Below are 16,838 nucleotides of genomic sequence, written 5' to 3'. Positions count from 1 at the left end.
AGTGTCTTTTTTTAGGTAGGGAAAAATATGACCCTTACCTGGTCTAGTCTGTGTGCGACTCCAATTCCAAAGCAACATGTTTGACTCCTCAACATCTTCAAAATGGCTGATCAAGCAATTTAGTTGTCTTAAATGCAATAAATTCTGCCTTCAATAGCATTGGCCATTTCCTAGAAAGCAATACATAAAAAATGTAGGAAATCACAACTTCCAATTGGCATGTTGCAAGAAAAAGTAGCAATAACATGCATATGTTTTTAAACAAAAGCAAGATACAGCAGCAAAACAAAACAATAATATACTAATTGCAAAATAGACCAGTCGTACATTATGCTGATAGGTACTCCAGGGAAAAAAACCATGAACAAGGGCAGGATTAAAATACAGTGGAGGATATCTCACAAAGGAATGTCCACTGTTCTCATCGCAAGAGGCTAATTCATTCTGCACATAGGTGTAAAACTAGAAGGAAGCAGAAAAAAAAGCAGGTACAGATGGTATGCAATTTCTTTACCTTCACAGATCTGTGCATTGACTTCACATGGCAATCCAAAAATGAAACCTGCAGAAGTAAGGTTTGAAGTTTATGATGGCACTGTACTTGTGGCAAGAGGCCAAATTACTCTGCATGCCCAAGAAGAAAGCTCAAGTTGCACATAGTAGATGGCAAGCAAAAGCCACCCGTCTCTGCCACAGCAAGTCTAAAGCCTGGATTGGTAACCCTCAATGTGCGAAAAAAGAATTTTGCAACTTATTAAATTACACTAAACAACAGACAGTAGATAAGATCCTAGAAATGTCAAACAATGTCCTGCACAAGGTCATGGGCTATAAAGTGAAGCAGAGCAGAATACACTCAATGCATCCTGTACTTGTTTCAAGTGTCACCTGCCCCGACAACCTCAGAGGCACTTGTTCCCTCAGGCACCATTGCAGATGTCAGGCCGGCCTTTTTGAGAGTGAACTCATAAAAGCAACTGGCCCAGATGGAGTCCGTGGCCATGCACGAGCTGGCAGGAATATTGACCAACATTGTTAACCTCTTCTTACTATGATCTTAAGTCCCCTTTTGCTTCAAGAAGACCACCATCATCCTGATACCAAAGAAAACACCTGCAACGTGCCTCAATGACTAATGTCAGTGGCTCTGACCTCTACAGTTATAAAGTGCTTCGAGAGGTTAGTCATGACTCATATCAATTCTAGCCTTCCAGCCTGCCTTGATCCCTTGCAATTTGCCTCGTGTCACAGATGCAATCTCCCTGGCATTAGACACATTCCTGGAACATCGGTAAAATAAGGATACCTACATCCCACTCGTCGACTACAGCTCTGCCTTCAACACTATAATTGAAGCCAAACTAATCTCAAAACTGAGATCTAGGCCTCTGCTCTGCCCCGTGCAACTGGATCCTCAACTTCCTGACCCACAGACCACAGTCAGAATAGGAAACACCACCTCCTCCATGACAATCCTCAACACGAGCGCCCCGCAAGGCTGTGTTCTCAGTCCCTTGATTATACTCCCTGTACACTCAGGACTGTGGCCAAATTTCATCCTAACTCCATCCACAGGTTTGCTGATGACACCACTGTTGTAGACTGGATCTCAAACAATGAAGAGACAGAAATCAGGAAGGAGATAAAGTACTTGGTGGCATGGTGTAAAGATAACCTCTCCCTCAATGTCAGCAAAATGGAAGAGCTGACTTCAGGAAGCAAGACAGAAGGAATGTTCCTATCTACCTAAATGGAGCGGAGATGGAGAGTGCCAAAAGAGTCAAATTACAAGGAGTGATGATTACCAATAATCTGTCTTGGTCAACCCACTTTGATGAGACAGTCAAGAAAGTACAATAGTGCCTCTATTTGCTCAGAAGGCTAAGAAAATTCAGCATGTCCGTAAAGACTCTTACCAATTTTTATAGATGTACCATAGAAAGCACTCTATCTGGATGCACCATGACTTGGTATGGCAACTGCTGTGTCAGGACTGTAAGAAACTACAGAGAATTGTGAACACAGCCCAGTCAATCATGCAAGCCAACCTTCCATCCATTGACTCCATCTACACTTTTCACTGCCTTGGAAAGATAGCCAACATAATCAAAGATCCTTCCACCCTGGTTAGAATCTCTTTCAACATCTTCCTTTGGGAAGAAGATATAAAAGCTAAACACATGTCCTGAAGATATGGGTGTCCTGTACCTCTAAGAGAGTTAAAAGCTAGCAGAATGACCTGACACAGCATCAAGTGTTCTGAATAAGGTGACAATGTAACACTTGGTCGAAAGCTAGATTAGCTGGGTTGCCTGGAAACGACAAAACAAATTCAAATTCGGCCAATAACTTTAAATTATACCCCAAAAATACCAAACTCCAATCAAGTTTAAATTTAGTATATTGACAATCTTAAAAGCCAATGATACAATCCGATGCTTTGGGGGTATAAGGCTGGGAAAACTTGAACAGTTGAGGAGAACTGCCAAGCCACCAGCATCCGCAGACTATCCGGAGAATAGCTCTTTTCAAGGTACTTTTAAGGCACCTTTATCAATCAGCGACCTGAGAAACAGAAATCCCTAAGAAGAAGAGAAGACTGAGGAAGAGAAGATTCGACATCTGGTTGTCTTTGAAAACTTGAATTTTGGTAAATCTTAATCGGGGATTTTATCAGACTTGAATTATAGAAGGGAAAGTAAAAGATAGGTTAGAGGAAGGGGTTCTATATAGTTGTTAGTTAAATTATTCTCTGTTATACTTTAAGAAATAAAGTTGTCAAATTTTACTTAATACTTCTTGGTCTTCAAATTTTCACAGATCACCGCACGGGATAAATCTTTTCTGTGTTGCAGGTTTAAAATAAATTAGCGGGCGGGGGGGGGGGGGTTACCCCGCATCATAACACACATGCACCAACAGATTCAAGAACAGCTTCTGCCCTGTTGTTATTGGATAGGTCTCTAAAATTTAAAATTTAATGTTGACCTTGCTCTTTGTGCAACTTCTCTGCAGCCACAACATTGATTCTTCACTCTGTTCTATTACCCTTATGCAATTTGTGTGTTATGATCTGCCTGTATTGCACACAAAACAAAACATTTCACTGTACATGTGACAATAATAAATTAATTTAAATCAGTGTGTTTAAGGATTAGGATGTTTATATGATACGCATATAAGACTAACTCAGCATCTGCTGAAGAAGCTTCCAGGTACCTGCAAGGCCAGTATGCAAGTCAAAATAGAAGAACTGGAAAAAGTAGTAATCAAGAAACTAACAACTCTTACAGAAAGCATGAACAGCATGGTGGAAGTGAAACAACCTGGAAAGCTAAGCACATACATCGACTCAAACAATCTAAATAAAGCTCTGAAGAGAGATCTCTATCTCGTGCCAGCTATCGAAGATATGTTGGTAAAACCTGGAACAGCAAAAATATTTAAGTGTTCCAAGTTCTAAAACAGTGGACCGAATAGTAGCATGGATTTTGCAGCTGCTCTCGAGATTGCAGGCTTACTTCTACTTGGAGATTTCTTACAGTCATTATGTTTCAGTGGTAGAAGACTTTTTTGATTCATTTTTGATTCTTTTATAGTCAAACAAAGTGTGATTTTTGTCTCAATGTGTTAATGGAACTTTTGGAAAGACCTACACATTCTAAGTTCTAAATTTCTCACAGCTATTACATTTCTAGTATAATATTTTTTATTCATTTTTGGTTCTTTCATAATCAAAAATGCAAAAAGAAGTCTTTTTTTTAAAATGGAGTTCTGTTGACAGACCTTTTGGAGAGGCCAACACATGGGCAGCTCAGTTTTTTTTCTCTAAAGGTATACACGCAGAAGCAAGTTCATTTTAAAACCATCACTAAATAGATTAGTTTAAATCATGGAGGAGAGTTGTGTTTATGGAGCTTTTCAAGATGCTTACACATGAATGGCTCTGAGTGAGTTTTTTAATATCAGAAGATTGAAAGTTATCTGCATAACCACTTGAGGACGCATTTATAATTAGAACATAGAATATTACAGTGCAGTACAGCCCTCGATGTTGCACCACCCTGTGAATTATTCAGATTTATGGTTTTGTTTTTAAATTTAGTTTTGCATGTTTAATATCCTTTGGGTAAGGAAAGGTAGTTTACTAATATATAAAGGTACTACTGTAAGCTGTTTCCTTTTATGCTTAATTTCATTGAGGGCATACAAAGGACACACAGATGGCTAGTATATTTAGAGAAGTGATTACACAGTAGGTCAGTTAGATAGTAGGGTGACTGTCAGGAAAGGTAAGAAGTAGCTCAGAAGTCTCCTGTGGCTATTCCTCTCCCAAACAGATACTCAGTTTTGGGTAGTGTTGAAAAGGATTGCCTCTCAGAGGAAAATAAGAGGGAGTCAGATCTTGAGCACTAAGATTGAATCATCTGTTGGCTGGGGTTTGACAAAATTTAGAAGGATTGTTGCAAGAGACTCCCCCTGTTAGGGGCACAGGCCAGAGATTCTGTGGTAGCGAGCATGAATCTAGGATAGTGTGTTGTTTTTATGGTGCCAGGATGAAAGACATCTCAAAATGTTTGAAGCATATTGTTAAAAGGGAGAGTGAAAAACCAAAAGCTATTGTACATATCAGTGGGAGTGACATAATTAAGGAAAAGTTAAAGCTTTATAGAGTGAATATAAAAAGTTAGGTAGAATATTAAAAAAAACAGGATCTCAGATTTAGTAATGTCTGTTTACTTCTGGTGGCGAGATCAAATGAGGGAAAGAATAAAAGGATAAAGGAGATAAATCAATGGGCAAAGAGGTGGATTCAGGTTCTTGAATCATTGGGATCTCTTCTGGGTCAGAAAATACCTGTTCAAAAAGGATGGGTTTCACCTGTACTGGAAAGGGATCAATATCCTAACAGGAAGATTTGCTAATTCTATTAAGGGAACTGTAAACTATTACAGGAGGCGGGTGGGGTAAATAGCAGAGTAAATAGAAAGAACGATGAGGATGGTTTTGAATCTGAAAAGAACAGGTTAATTAGAAAAGACGCACTTCAGCAAGTCAGAGAACAAAATAATTTTGAAGAATTAAAGTGCATTTATTTCAATGCAAGGGGGTCTTACAGATAAGGCTGATGAACTCAGGCATGTTTGGGAACGTGTGATTGGGATGTCATAGCTATTAGAAAAACTTGGCTGAGGGATAGGCAGGTCTGGCAGCTCAATGTTCTGGGTTTCAGATGCTATAGGAAGGATAGAAAGAGAGGCAAAAGAGGAGGGGGAGGTTGGGCATTTTTGATTAAGGAAAACATTACTGCTATAACTAGCGGAGATATTTCTGAAAAATCATCTAGTGAAAATATATGGGTTGAAATTAGATATAAGAAAGGTATGACTACCTTAATGGGATTGTATGATTGACCACTGCTAATAGTTGGAGGGAAATTGAGGAGCAAATCTGTAGAGGGAGGTCATAGGAATAATAAGATTGTAATAGTATGATTTTAATTTTTCAAACATTGACTGGGACTATCATAGTGTTAAAGGTTAAGATGGTGAAGAATTAGTTAAATGTGTTCAGGAAAAAAATATTTATCAAAATATAAATGTTCCTACTAGAGATGGAGCAAAACTTGACCTCTTAGGTAATAATACAGGGTAAGCGACTGAAGTTATAGTAGGGGAACACTTTGGGTCTAGTGATCATATTTCTTTGTTTTTAAATAGTAATGGAAAAGGATTGCATAAAAATTAAAGTTTTTAATTGGAGTAAGGTAATTTTTAAATGGTTTGAGACAACAACTTGCAAGGATTGATTGGAGTAGACTTAACAGGTGCAGGGATGTCTGATAAGTGCATACTGTGTCAGGAAACCCTCCTGCACACATTGGATAAAAGCTGATCCATCTGCCATTCTAGAGATATGGCATTTCCAGTCAATGTTGGGGAAGTTAAAGTCCTCCATAATGACCACCGTGTTCCTTTCACTCCTACCCAGAATTGTTTTGCTGACCCTCTCCTCCACATCCCTGGAACTCTGCAGAGGCCTATGAAAAACTCCCAGCAGTGTGACCTCCTCTCCTATTTCTAATCTCAGCCCATACCACCTCAGTAGAAGAGTCCTCGTCAAAAGTTGTTTCAGTCACCGTTATACTGTCCTTGACTAACAAGGCCACACCTCCTCCTCTTTTACTGCCTTCCCTATTCTTAATGAAAGATCTAAACCCTGGAGTTGCAACATCCATTCCTGACCCTGCTCTATCCATGTCTCTGAAATGGCCACAACATCGAAGTCCCATCTATCCATGCTGCAAGCTCACCTACCTTATTTCGGATACTTCTGGCATTGAAGTAGACACACTTCAAACCAGCTTGCTGTCTGCCAGCATATTCCTGAGACCCTGAAATCCTGTCCCTGTCCTCCCTACTCTCACCCTCCTGTGCACTGCAACTACACCTCAAGTTCCTATCCCCCTGCTGAGCTAGTTTAAACCCACCCAAATAGCACCAGCAAATTTCCCACCCAGGATATTAGTACCCCTCTGATTCAAGTGAAGACCATCCTGTTTGTACAGGTACCACCTTCCCCAGAATGAGCCCCAATTATCCATGTACCTGAACCCTCCCTCCTGCACCATCTCTGCAGCCATGTGTTCAGCTGATACCTCTCCCTATTCCTTGCCTTGTTATCACGTGGCACGGGTAACAAACCAAAGATACCAACGCTGTTTATTCTCACTCTCAGCTTCCACCCTAGCTCCCTGAAATCCTGCCTTACATCCTTATCCCTCTTCCTACCTATATCGTTGGTACCTACATGGACCACATCGTGGAGCTGGTCACCCTCTCCCTTCAGGACCCCAAAGTCACAACCCAAGACATCACGGACCCTAGCACCTGGAAGGCAACACACCAACCGTGAGTCTTGTTCGTCCCCAACAAATCATCTATCTGACCTGATTCCCCAATGACTAACACTCTCCTCCTTTCCCTTCTTCCCTTCTGTGCAACAGGAACAGACTCTGTGCCAGAGACCTGCACCCCACTGCATGCCCCTGGTAAGTTGTCCTCCCCATCAGTATCCAAAATGGTACATTTGTTTTTCAGGGGAATGAGCACAGGGGATTCCTGCACTGACTGTCTTTTCCACCTTCAAACAATTACCCAGCTTTCTTCGTGCCGAGGAATAACTACTTCCCTGTAACTCTTATCTATCACAGCCTCTGCCTCCTGAATGATCCAAAGTTCATCCAGCTCCTGCTCCAGTTCCCAACACGGTCTTGGAGGAGCGAGAGTTGGATATACTTCCTGCAGGTGTACTTGGATGGGACACTAATGACGTCCCTCACCTCAAACATCATGCAGGAGGAACATTCCTCTCTCTGCACTGCATCTCTGCTAGTTCCCTTATCAGAATGTAAAAAAGAAGAGAAGTTTACCTGATGTGCCCCTGGTCTTTAAGGCTAGAGGAGGTGGTTGGGTGGGAGGCCCTACAAAGGTAGGATCTCGGATTTAGATAGCTGGAGGGAAATAAAAAAGTCCCTCCTTTCCCAGAAACCTGTTCTCCGATGTCAGATGTAAAGACTCAAATCAGTGACTCACCTCTCCCAACAGGCCCCTGGTCCAAGCTCCCGCCCATCCAGCTGCTGCTGCTCTGCTGAAAAACAGAAATGGAGGACTCCCGTGTTCGAGGTAAGTTTTTAAAGACTCAAGTCAGTGACTCACTGCTCCAGATAGACCCTAGGTCCAACCTCACATCCATTGAGGTGCTGCTGCTGAAAAACAGAAATAGAGGACTCCTGCAAGTTTTTAAAGACTCAGATCAATGACTCACCATTCCCAACAGACCCCTGGTCCAAGCTTCTGCCCATCGAGCTACTGCTGCTGTTGAAAATCAGAAATGGAGGACTCCTGTGCTCGAGGTAAGTTTTTAAAGACTCCAATCAGTGACTCACCACTCCCGATAGGCCCCTGCTCCAAGCTCCCGCCCTTCGAGATGCTGCTGCTGAAAAACAGAATATTTCACATCAGTTTTTACCATGGAGAGGCATGTTTACCATGGAGCTAGAGAACTCAGAGAAATAAATATTGATGTTTTGAAAAGAATTCACATTACAGAAGAGGAAGTGCGAGACTTGTTAGAAAACATAAAGATGGATAAATATCCAGGACCTGATCTAGTGCATCCCAGGATGTTGTGGCAAGTTAGGCAGAAAATTACAGAACCTCTTCCAGAAATATTTGTATAATCTATAACCAAGGGTGAGGTGCCGGATGACTGGAGAATGGCTAAGTTTAAGAAAGGATGTAAGGAGACGCCTTACAGACTACAGACCTGAGAGTCTGATTTCAGTGGAGGGTAAGTTGCTGAATATGATTCTGAGAGATAGGATTCATGCACATTTGGAGAGGTGAGTAATGATTAGAGATAGTTGGCATGATTTTGTTTGAGGGAAATCATGTCTCACAAGCTTCATTTGAGTTTTTTGAGAAAGTAACCAAGATGGTTGATGAGGGCAGGGTGATAGACATTGTTTACTTAGACTTTTGTAAAGTCTTTGCCAAGGTTCCACATGGTAGACTAACTAATTAGTAAAGTTAGACCACATGGGACTCAGGGCGAGCTTGCCAACTAGATACAAAATTGGCTTAATGACAGGAGACAGAGTGATGTTGGAGAGTTATTTCTCAGACTGTGACCAGCAGTGTTCCATGGAGATTGGGTAATTGTTTGTCATAGAGTCATAGAGATGTACAGCATGGAAACAGATCCTTTGTTCCAACCCGTCCATGCCTACCAGATATCTCAACCCAATCTAGTTCCACCTGCCAGCACTTGGCCCGTATCCCTCCAAACCTTTCCTATTCATATACCCATCCAAATGTCTCATAAATGTTGCAATTGTACCAGCCTCCACCACTTCCTCTGGCAGCTTATTCCATATACGTACCACCCTCTGCGTGAAAAAGGTGCCCCTTAGGTCTCTTTTATATCTTTCCCCTTTCACCCTAAACCTATGCCCTCTAGTTCTGTACTCCCCGACCCCAGGGAAAAGACTTTGTCTATTTATCCTATCTATGCCCCTCATAATTTTGTAAACCTCTATAAGGTCACCCCTCAGCCTCCGACGCTCCAGTGAAAACAGCCCCAACCTGTTCAGCCTCTCCCTGTAGCTAGATCCTCCAACCCTGGCAACATCCTTGTAAATCTTTTCTGAACCCTTTCAAGTTTCACAACATCTTTTCGATAGGAAGGAGACCAGAATTGCACGCAATATTCCAACAGTGGCCTAACCAATGTCCTGTACACCGCAACATGACCTCCCAACTCCTGTACTCAATACTCTGACCAATAAAGGAAAGCATACCAAACGTCTTCTTCACTACCCTATCTACCTGTGACTCCACTTTCAAGGAGCTATGAACCTGTCCATTATATAAATGATTTAAGTGAGAATATAGAAGGTATCATTGCTGAGTTTGAGTGGCATAGTGGACAGTGAAGGTGGCTATTTAAGATTACAAAGAAATCTTGAACAATTGAGTCAAGGGAATGAGGAGTGGCAGACGGAGTTTAATTTGAATAAATGCGTGGTATTACATTTTGGTGAAGAAAAATAAAAGAAGTTCAGGACTTAGACAATTAAAAGTAGGGCCTTGGGTAGTGTTGTAGAATAGACACCTAGGGGATAAGGTACATAATTCTTTGAAGTTTTTGTCATATCTAGAACAAAATCCAAGATGGCAGCAGAGTAGAACACTTCAGACAGAACTCGACCGCGCCATCCATTTTTCTTTCTCCTTCTTTCTTCCTCCGGCCTCAGACTCAGCACAATCCGGTGAGGCAGTGTCCCGGCTTCCAGTCTCAGGGATATTCCTTGAAGTGTGGTCCAACCGTGGCCAAGCAGACTGTAATATTTGAACTTTTAACTTTATTTCTTTATTTTCTATTTAAAACTAAAAAGGTGTCACTGTACTATAATTACTGTAATGTTTAACCTTTAACTTTGATCTTTCTTTCTACCTTGTTTGTAAGATTCTGCACCTAGGTACTTGTACCCCAGATGGTGCTTTGTGTGGTGACATTATACATTTTTCACCATATTCCTGTACTTCTGTACTTGAGTACACGTCACAATAAAATCAAACCAAAGATATGGTTAAAAAGGCATTTAGCGTACTTTCCCTTATTGCTCCTACCTTGGAGCGTAGAAATTGGGACATTATGTTGAGGTTGTACAAGATGTTGATAAGGTCTCTTCTGGAGTACTGTGTCCAGTTCTATTTGTCCTGTAAAGGGCAGATTATTATTATGCTGAAGAGGATTCAGATGAGATTCACCAGGATGTTGCTGGGAATGCAGGGTTTGAGGAGAGGCTAGAGACGCTGGGACTTGTTTCACTAGAGCATAGACGGTTGAAGAATGACCTTATAGGAGGTATATAAATCATGAATGGTATAGATAAGGTGACTGGCAGTGTGGGGGATTTCAAGAGTAGGGGACATTTTTTAAGGCAAGTGGAGAAAGATTTTAAAAATTCATGAGGAGCACTTTTTTAATCAGTGATTTGTGTGTGGAATGAACGTCCAGAGGAAATGGTGGATGTGGGTACAGTTACAATATTTTCAAGACATTTAGGCAAGTACATTTAGGCAAGAAATAATTGGATGGATATGGGCCAAGTGTAGGCAAGTGAGATTAGTTGGGATTATGGTTGGGATGCACCATTTGGACCGAAGTGTTTGTCTCCATGCTGTATGTGAAATATGGCTCCTGGGAAGTAAACATGGGTGAAAGCAGTAGCTATCTAACTACATTCTGGACAAATCTTTTAAGAAGTATAGATGATTCTGTGTGCCATTTGGCATTTCCAGGCACCAGCAGAGTATCAACAAATACATAGTCATCTTATGGGCTTATGGACGTGATGACACAATGGAAGAAGCCATTGCTGACAATGATTAAAATCTAGTGCATACACTACACAAAAGATGTATCTGAAGTTAACAAGAAAAAATTGCAATTAAAGCATTTGAAGTTAAACACATAAGCCATGTACTAACAGCATAACATCTTTGCTTCAATTCCAAAAATATGACAGCTTTAGCAGCAAACAGTGAAAAATGATGCAAAGGAAGTACCATGATTCATTGGAGTCAATGAATTCATAAAATGCTTACTCGATTTGTTGTTGGCAAACCACTGTGCCAACTCACGGGGACCTGTAAGCAGAGATGGGAACTCTGATTAAAGAGAAAATAAATTAAAGAGAAAAGGAAAGATAAGATAGGTTTGAGGATCCTACAGAAGTTGGGAATTTCCATTAGCAGATCAGGGATCTGTAAGCAGAATTGTGAACTCTGATTCGGTCGGATTAGCATTATTTAAATTGGTACTTAAATTTTTCTGTGAGATAAGGAAGTATCATAATGCATTATAACAGGATTATTGAGGGTTAAGGAAAGTCGAGAAGGGTTTGTGGAAGTCGGTAGATTGTTGTGTGTTGACAGGCTGTTAAAGTTTCAGTCGGGACTATAAAAGGAAGGTTGTTTAAGATGGGTAATACTATATGTGTGAGAAATTTTCAGAGAAATCTGACAGTCTGCGGAAGCTTTTGGCGCCTTAAAAAAGACATTAGGTGATGAGCAGTGGCCACTAGGTGGCCCAAAGGTATTCAATCCTTCTCCCACCTCACCCTAGTTCCAAACTTCCAGCTCAGCACTGTCCCCATGACTTGTCCGGACTTGTCCTACCCGCCTATCTCCTTTTCCACCTATCCACTCCACCCTCTCCTCCCTGACCTATCACCTTCATCCCCTCCCCCACTCACCCATTGTACTCTATGCTACTTTCTCCCCATCCCCACCCTCCTCTAGCTTATCTCTCCATGCTTCAGGCTCACTGCCTTTATTCCTGATGAAGGGCTTTTGCCCGAAACGTCGATTTTGAAGCTCCTTGGATGCTGCCTGAACTGCTGTGCTCTTCCAGCACCACTAATCCAGAATCTGGTTTCCAACACCTGCAGTCATTGTTTTTACCTAATCGGTTAAATCAACCTAGCAATGTTTGGCAATGAAAATGGACTCAAAAAAGAATTAATTAGACTGTAGCGGCAATTCTGTGATGAAAGCCACAAAGAATTAGTTTTGTGCTCATGGCAGGATACTGCCACCAAATTGAGAATTGAATTAACTAATAATGGTACCATGAAATCTATTGAGGTCCACTGCAAAGAATGTGCTCGAAGTAAACATCAACAGAAACAAAACAAAAAGTCACCGTTGACTGGTAGTCAACAGAGCTGTGCAGTTCGATGGTTGGCTACTCATTAGACTTGTTTGTTGTCAGGCTGTTGATTCGTGAAAGTTTTATGTCGTGTTTATTTCTGTTGTATCTGTTCGGCTTGGCTTGTCTTGCTTTGCTGCTCTGTTTCCTTTGTTGTGTTCGTTTTTGGTGTTTGTTCTTTATTTATGAAATAGGGTGGGTGGCTGCTGCTTTTGTCATGTCAAAAAATAAGAAAGCTGGCCAGAGATACAATTCTCGCACACTTGGTTAAGCAGCTATGTGCCACAGGCAAGATTTATAAGGGTAGAACTCCCTAAATCTTGGAATGTGTGTGTGGGGGAGAGAGAGAGAGAGCGAGAGAGAGCGAGCGAGAAAAAGACAGCCCTACAGCTTGCAGAAAGTTTAACCCTTTCAGATTCGGTTTGGATGCACATTTGCTTGCTGGTGATTGAATGTCATGTTTTGTTGCCTGCTCCTCGAGATCCGGGACCGTTTTGGATTTGATTTGCATTTTGGATTTGAGTTGCATTTTGGAAATTTAACCTGATTTCTTTTAAGATTAAGGATCCTGCAGTGATTATGAAATGAAATATTAACCCCTGTTCTTACAGGCCATGACTGCGCTGCTGTGAGTTTCTAGCTAACCTTTTGTATCCTTACATGAAAGCCAACCTTATTCAATGTTAAATCAGTTTAATACAGAGGAAGACAACAACATTATAACCTTTTTCTGTTTCAGACTTGTTTGTTTCCACTTAATTTTAAGACTGGTGTGTTTCATTGGTGATTATGACATGCCAGTCATAGCTTTACTGAAGGAGTTCCTCTCAATGGTTAATATATGTGTCTTTGGATTCGGCCATTATTCGTGCATTAGAATGTTTTTTTGTTACCATGTCAGTAGGCAGAACTTTTTAAGGCAACTGCAGTCATTTTACAACTTATAGCTTTGTAAATGAACAATGACTGGTCAGGACCGTTTAAGGAACCTAATCTTAGATTTAAATTAAGGGACTAGAACCAGGCAATTATAGTGGTGTATTAAGACAGCACAGGCAAAATGCCTGTGCTGTCTTAGTAGACCACTATAATTGCCTGGTTCTAGTGGTCTATTACGCCCATACTTCAGCAAAAGACACTTTGATCCCTTTTCCCCTCCCGAATCCCAACGGAGGAGTATGGAACGCTACTAAAGTGTTTACTGGACATAACATTTCTTTGGATTATTACCTATCCCCACCTGCTAGCCGCTTATGGACTTCTTCCAATAAACCCGGAATAGCCTATCAAAATTGTTATAATGGTAAAGGATGGGGGTGTAATTACATTAATGTGACCAAGACTATTCCCTGCGCGATGATTAAATGTGCTAGTTGTCACTGCTCCCCTGTAGGAACTTGCATCTCATGCGTATGCCTTGGAGAAGAATGTGTCTCTGTTACACTAGTATTCAGGCCCTTTGTGGAATGGGTAATAGCACCCACCATCATTATTGAGACCTCTAATGCGGGATGGAAGGAACCGCTCTGGGACAGTAACCGTATCTCTTTCTGGAAAACTCATCTCTTTCTATTGAAGTTTTCACCCCAAGTGCTCAGGACAGCCATACTTTGTAGCCATGAACTATCCATATGTTCCAGGAAGCCACAAAGACAGGCCCGCTTCTTATTGGGATGCTCCTTCCATCATTTATACTAATCCTGGTTACTTTTCTTTTTAGCCAAGGCAAAGCATCCAATTTCCTTGTCCTTAATGAAATAGGCACTCCCTGTGCTGTAGCTGTAGGAATACTTTTTCCAACCATGGTTCCCTGTCCAGTTACCTGGCAATGGGATTGGGATTTCCCTGTCAAACATTCAGTCTCACCTGAATTTTGCACGAATTGGAAGAACCCGAAGGCTTTGAGCACCACTAAAGCTCACTCTCTGGGGTATGCATTTCTTAGTATTTTTTTTTCTGTTGGAGGGTCTGCAGGAATTATTAGCCATCAAAACTGAAATTATCTCATTTGCGGTCTCATCCTCTTGGGTAATGAGATGACTGCTGCCTTAACAGGAGTTAAGAACATACTTTCAGAAGTACGCCTATTTTCCCATCAAACCGGTACGTTTCAACTACATACTCGCCAAAGATGGTGGAGCTTGCGCCATAGTCAAAGGCAAATGCATCATGGGGGTCACTGACCTTACTGAGAATATTACCAGGTACGTAGATAACATCCGCACCTTTGCCAGCCAAATGACGGAGGGCGCAGGATGGAGAGATTGGGGTTTCGGCTATGGTACAACTGGCTGATAAATATGGCAATGTATGCCGCTATTGTTTTAATTGGTCATTTTGTTGACATTGCTTTTGTTAAGTGTATTATTGCTAAAATATTAATTTCTTTTGACAGCATCGGTTCCACCCCGAAAATGCTTCTTCTGCATTCAGATGAAGATGAGGTGCCGCCACTGCCTACCCCTACTTCCTCCCCGGAAGTCTGGCAGTCTCTGGCTTCCATTCGATTGGACTGATCTAACCTATGCCCTCATATGCTATGGTGTGGTCATGGAATGACCAAAGTGGGGAGATGAGGATCTAAAATTTGGATTTAGGCTGTTGTCAGGAGCAACCATTTAATGCATGCTTTTACTAACCACAAAATGGCTTCTGAATGCAAGTAACATAAAATAACATAACAAAATGGCTTCTAAGAGCAAATTAACAATTTTGTTTATAATGGCATCTAACTCTGCTGAAAACTACATTCCTGAACTAATTGAAAGAGATTAGCAAACAATACCCTCTTCATAGTATGAATGACTAAGTAAACTATGACATTATTAAAGTATCTTAAATTGACCTTGGAAACCGGGTGTCCTGGAGATAAGGGCGCGCAAAACAAGTCAGTTCTCAGGAAATATCATTGGTTCAATTTTATGTCTATTTGCCATTTTATTTCAGTTTATTGGATTAATTTTGCAATTAAGGTTATTCTGTTTGTTAAGATACCTAAAAATGTTGCTTGTGTTTAAGCTAAAGCGCGCAACTTTTCCAGAGTACACAGAGATGCTTAACCCCTGTGTTGTTGGATAACCTATGCCCGCCGTTGTAATAAATTGTTAAATCTTGCTGAACTCAGACCGAGCTGTTAGTGTTTATTCACTGATTGTGGAACCGAGAGGCCCCTCCCAGGGGTCTAGATTTACACTTTTACATTGCTGTGGGTCTGGAGTCACATGTAGGCCAGCTAAGAATTGCAGTTTCCTTCCCTAAAGGACATTAGTGAACTAAATGGGTTTTTCCTGACAATTGACATAGGATTCAAGGTCTTTTCATCATCAGACTCTTCGTCCCAGATACTTATTGAATTCAAATTCCACCACCTGCCCACGTCAGGTTTCAAAACCGGGTCCCTCGAACATTACCTGGGTCTCTGGATTAACAGTCAAGTGATAATATCACTAGGCCATTGCCTCTCCCAGTCCCATATGGTATATCATACAAAACAAATAAAGACATTATCACTAGGTTAAGACAAAGATTGGGGGGCGGGCGGCATGGTGGCAAAGTGTTAGCACTGCTGCCTCACAGTGCCAGGGACCCGTGTTCAATTCCTGCCTTGGGTAACTGTCAGTGTGGAGTTTACACATTCTCCCAGTGTCTGCGTGGGTTTCCTCTGGGTGCTCCAGTTTTCTCCCGCAGTCCAAAGATGTGCAGGTTAGATGAATTGGCCATGCTACATTACCCCTAGTGTTAGGTGCATTAGTTAGGGGTAAATACAGGGTAGGGGAATGGGTGTGGGTGGGTTACTCTTCGGAGGGTCGTCATGGACTTGTTGGGCCGAAGGGCCAGTTTCCATGCTGGAGAGAATCTAATTTAATCTAAAGTGCATCCATGCAGGCTGCCAAGAAACTAGTGAGAAACTTGGCAGTCTAATGTAACAGGTATGCTTTACTGATCAAACTTCATTAGCCAGTGTAGTGCTTGTAATAAGTTCCAAGCTAAACAAGCTAGAAAGTTGATGTCACATTCCATACCGATGAAGCTGTAAATAGACCTCCTCATTCTTGCAGACCAGGGCTATCTTGTCATCACAGACTACTCATCTTACTACTGGGAAGTGGACCAGCTGACCTCCATGTGAGATTGTAAGATGCCTAAAAGCATATTCCAGCTGTGACAGCATGCCCAAAGTTGCGGTGAGAGGCAGTTTATGAGTCAATAATTAAGTTGCTTCATAAAGGATTGTGAAATTCAACACTATACATAAATTCCACATGATTACCAGTCAACAATGTGGAAAACTCCAGAGGAAGTGGTGAATTTGGGTACAATTTCAATGTTTAAAAGGTATTTGGTTAAGTACATAAATAGGAAAAGTTTGCAGAGATATGGGCCAGAAGCAGACAGGTTGGACTATTTTTAGTCTGTGATTACGTTCAGCATCAACTGGTTAGCCCGAAGAGTCTATTTCCATGCTGTATGACTCTATGATAGGAAAAACTGAAGTGGCAGTGAAAATCACCAAACAAGTCTTAGCAAATGCCTCACAGTGCCAGGGACCCGGATTCGAT

General features: G+C 41.4%; 2 long non-coding RNA genes across 2 annotated transcripts in view; one reads left to right on the top strand and one right to left on the bottom strand.

Moving 5' to 3' along the window:
- LOC122548927 (uncharacterized) overlaps positions 1-16,838 on the bottom strand; it is a 71,727-nt gene that overhangs the window by 19,793 nt on the left and 35,096 nt on the right. The window contains exons 2-3 of the long non-coding RNA XR_015757031.1: positions 7,828-7,998; positions 39-170 (exon numbers count right to left, since the gene is read on the bottom strand). This is a non-coding gene — a long non-coding RNA (uncharacterized LOC122548927). The remainder of the gene's footprint in view (positions 1-38; positions 171-7,827; positions 7,999-16,838) is intronic.
- Positions 7,116-15,398, top strand: LOC148150470 (uncharacterized). Its single transcript, XR_015757032.1, has 2 exons — positions 7,116-7,685; positions 14,675-15,398. It is a non-coding gene; the product is annotated as an uncharacterized LOC148150470 (long non-coding RNA).

Source organism: Chiloscyllium plagiosum, unplaced genomic scaffold, assembly GCF_037043375.1.
Source record: "Chiloscyllium plagiosum isolate Xiang-an unplaced genomic scaffold, Cpla_swu_hap1 HiC_scaffold_4, whole genome shotgun sequence".
NCBI lineage: Eukaryota > Metazoa > Chordata > Chondrichthyes > Orectolobiformes > Hemiscylliidae > Chiloscyllium > Chiloscyllium plagiosum.
This window is presented reverse-complemented; position numbering and strand designations above follow the sequence as displayed.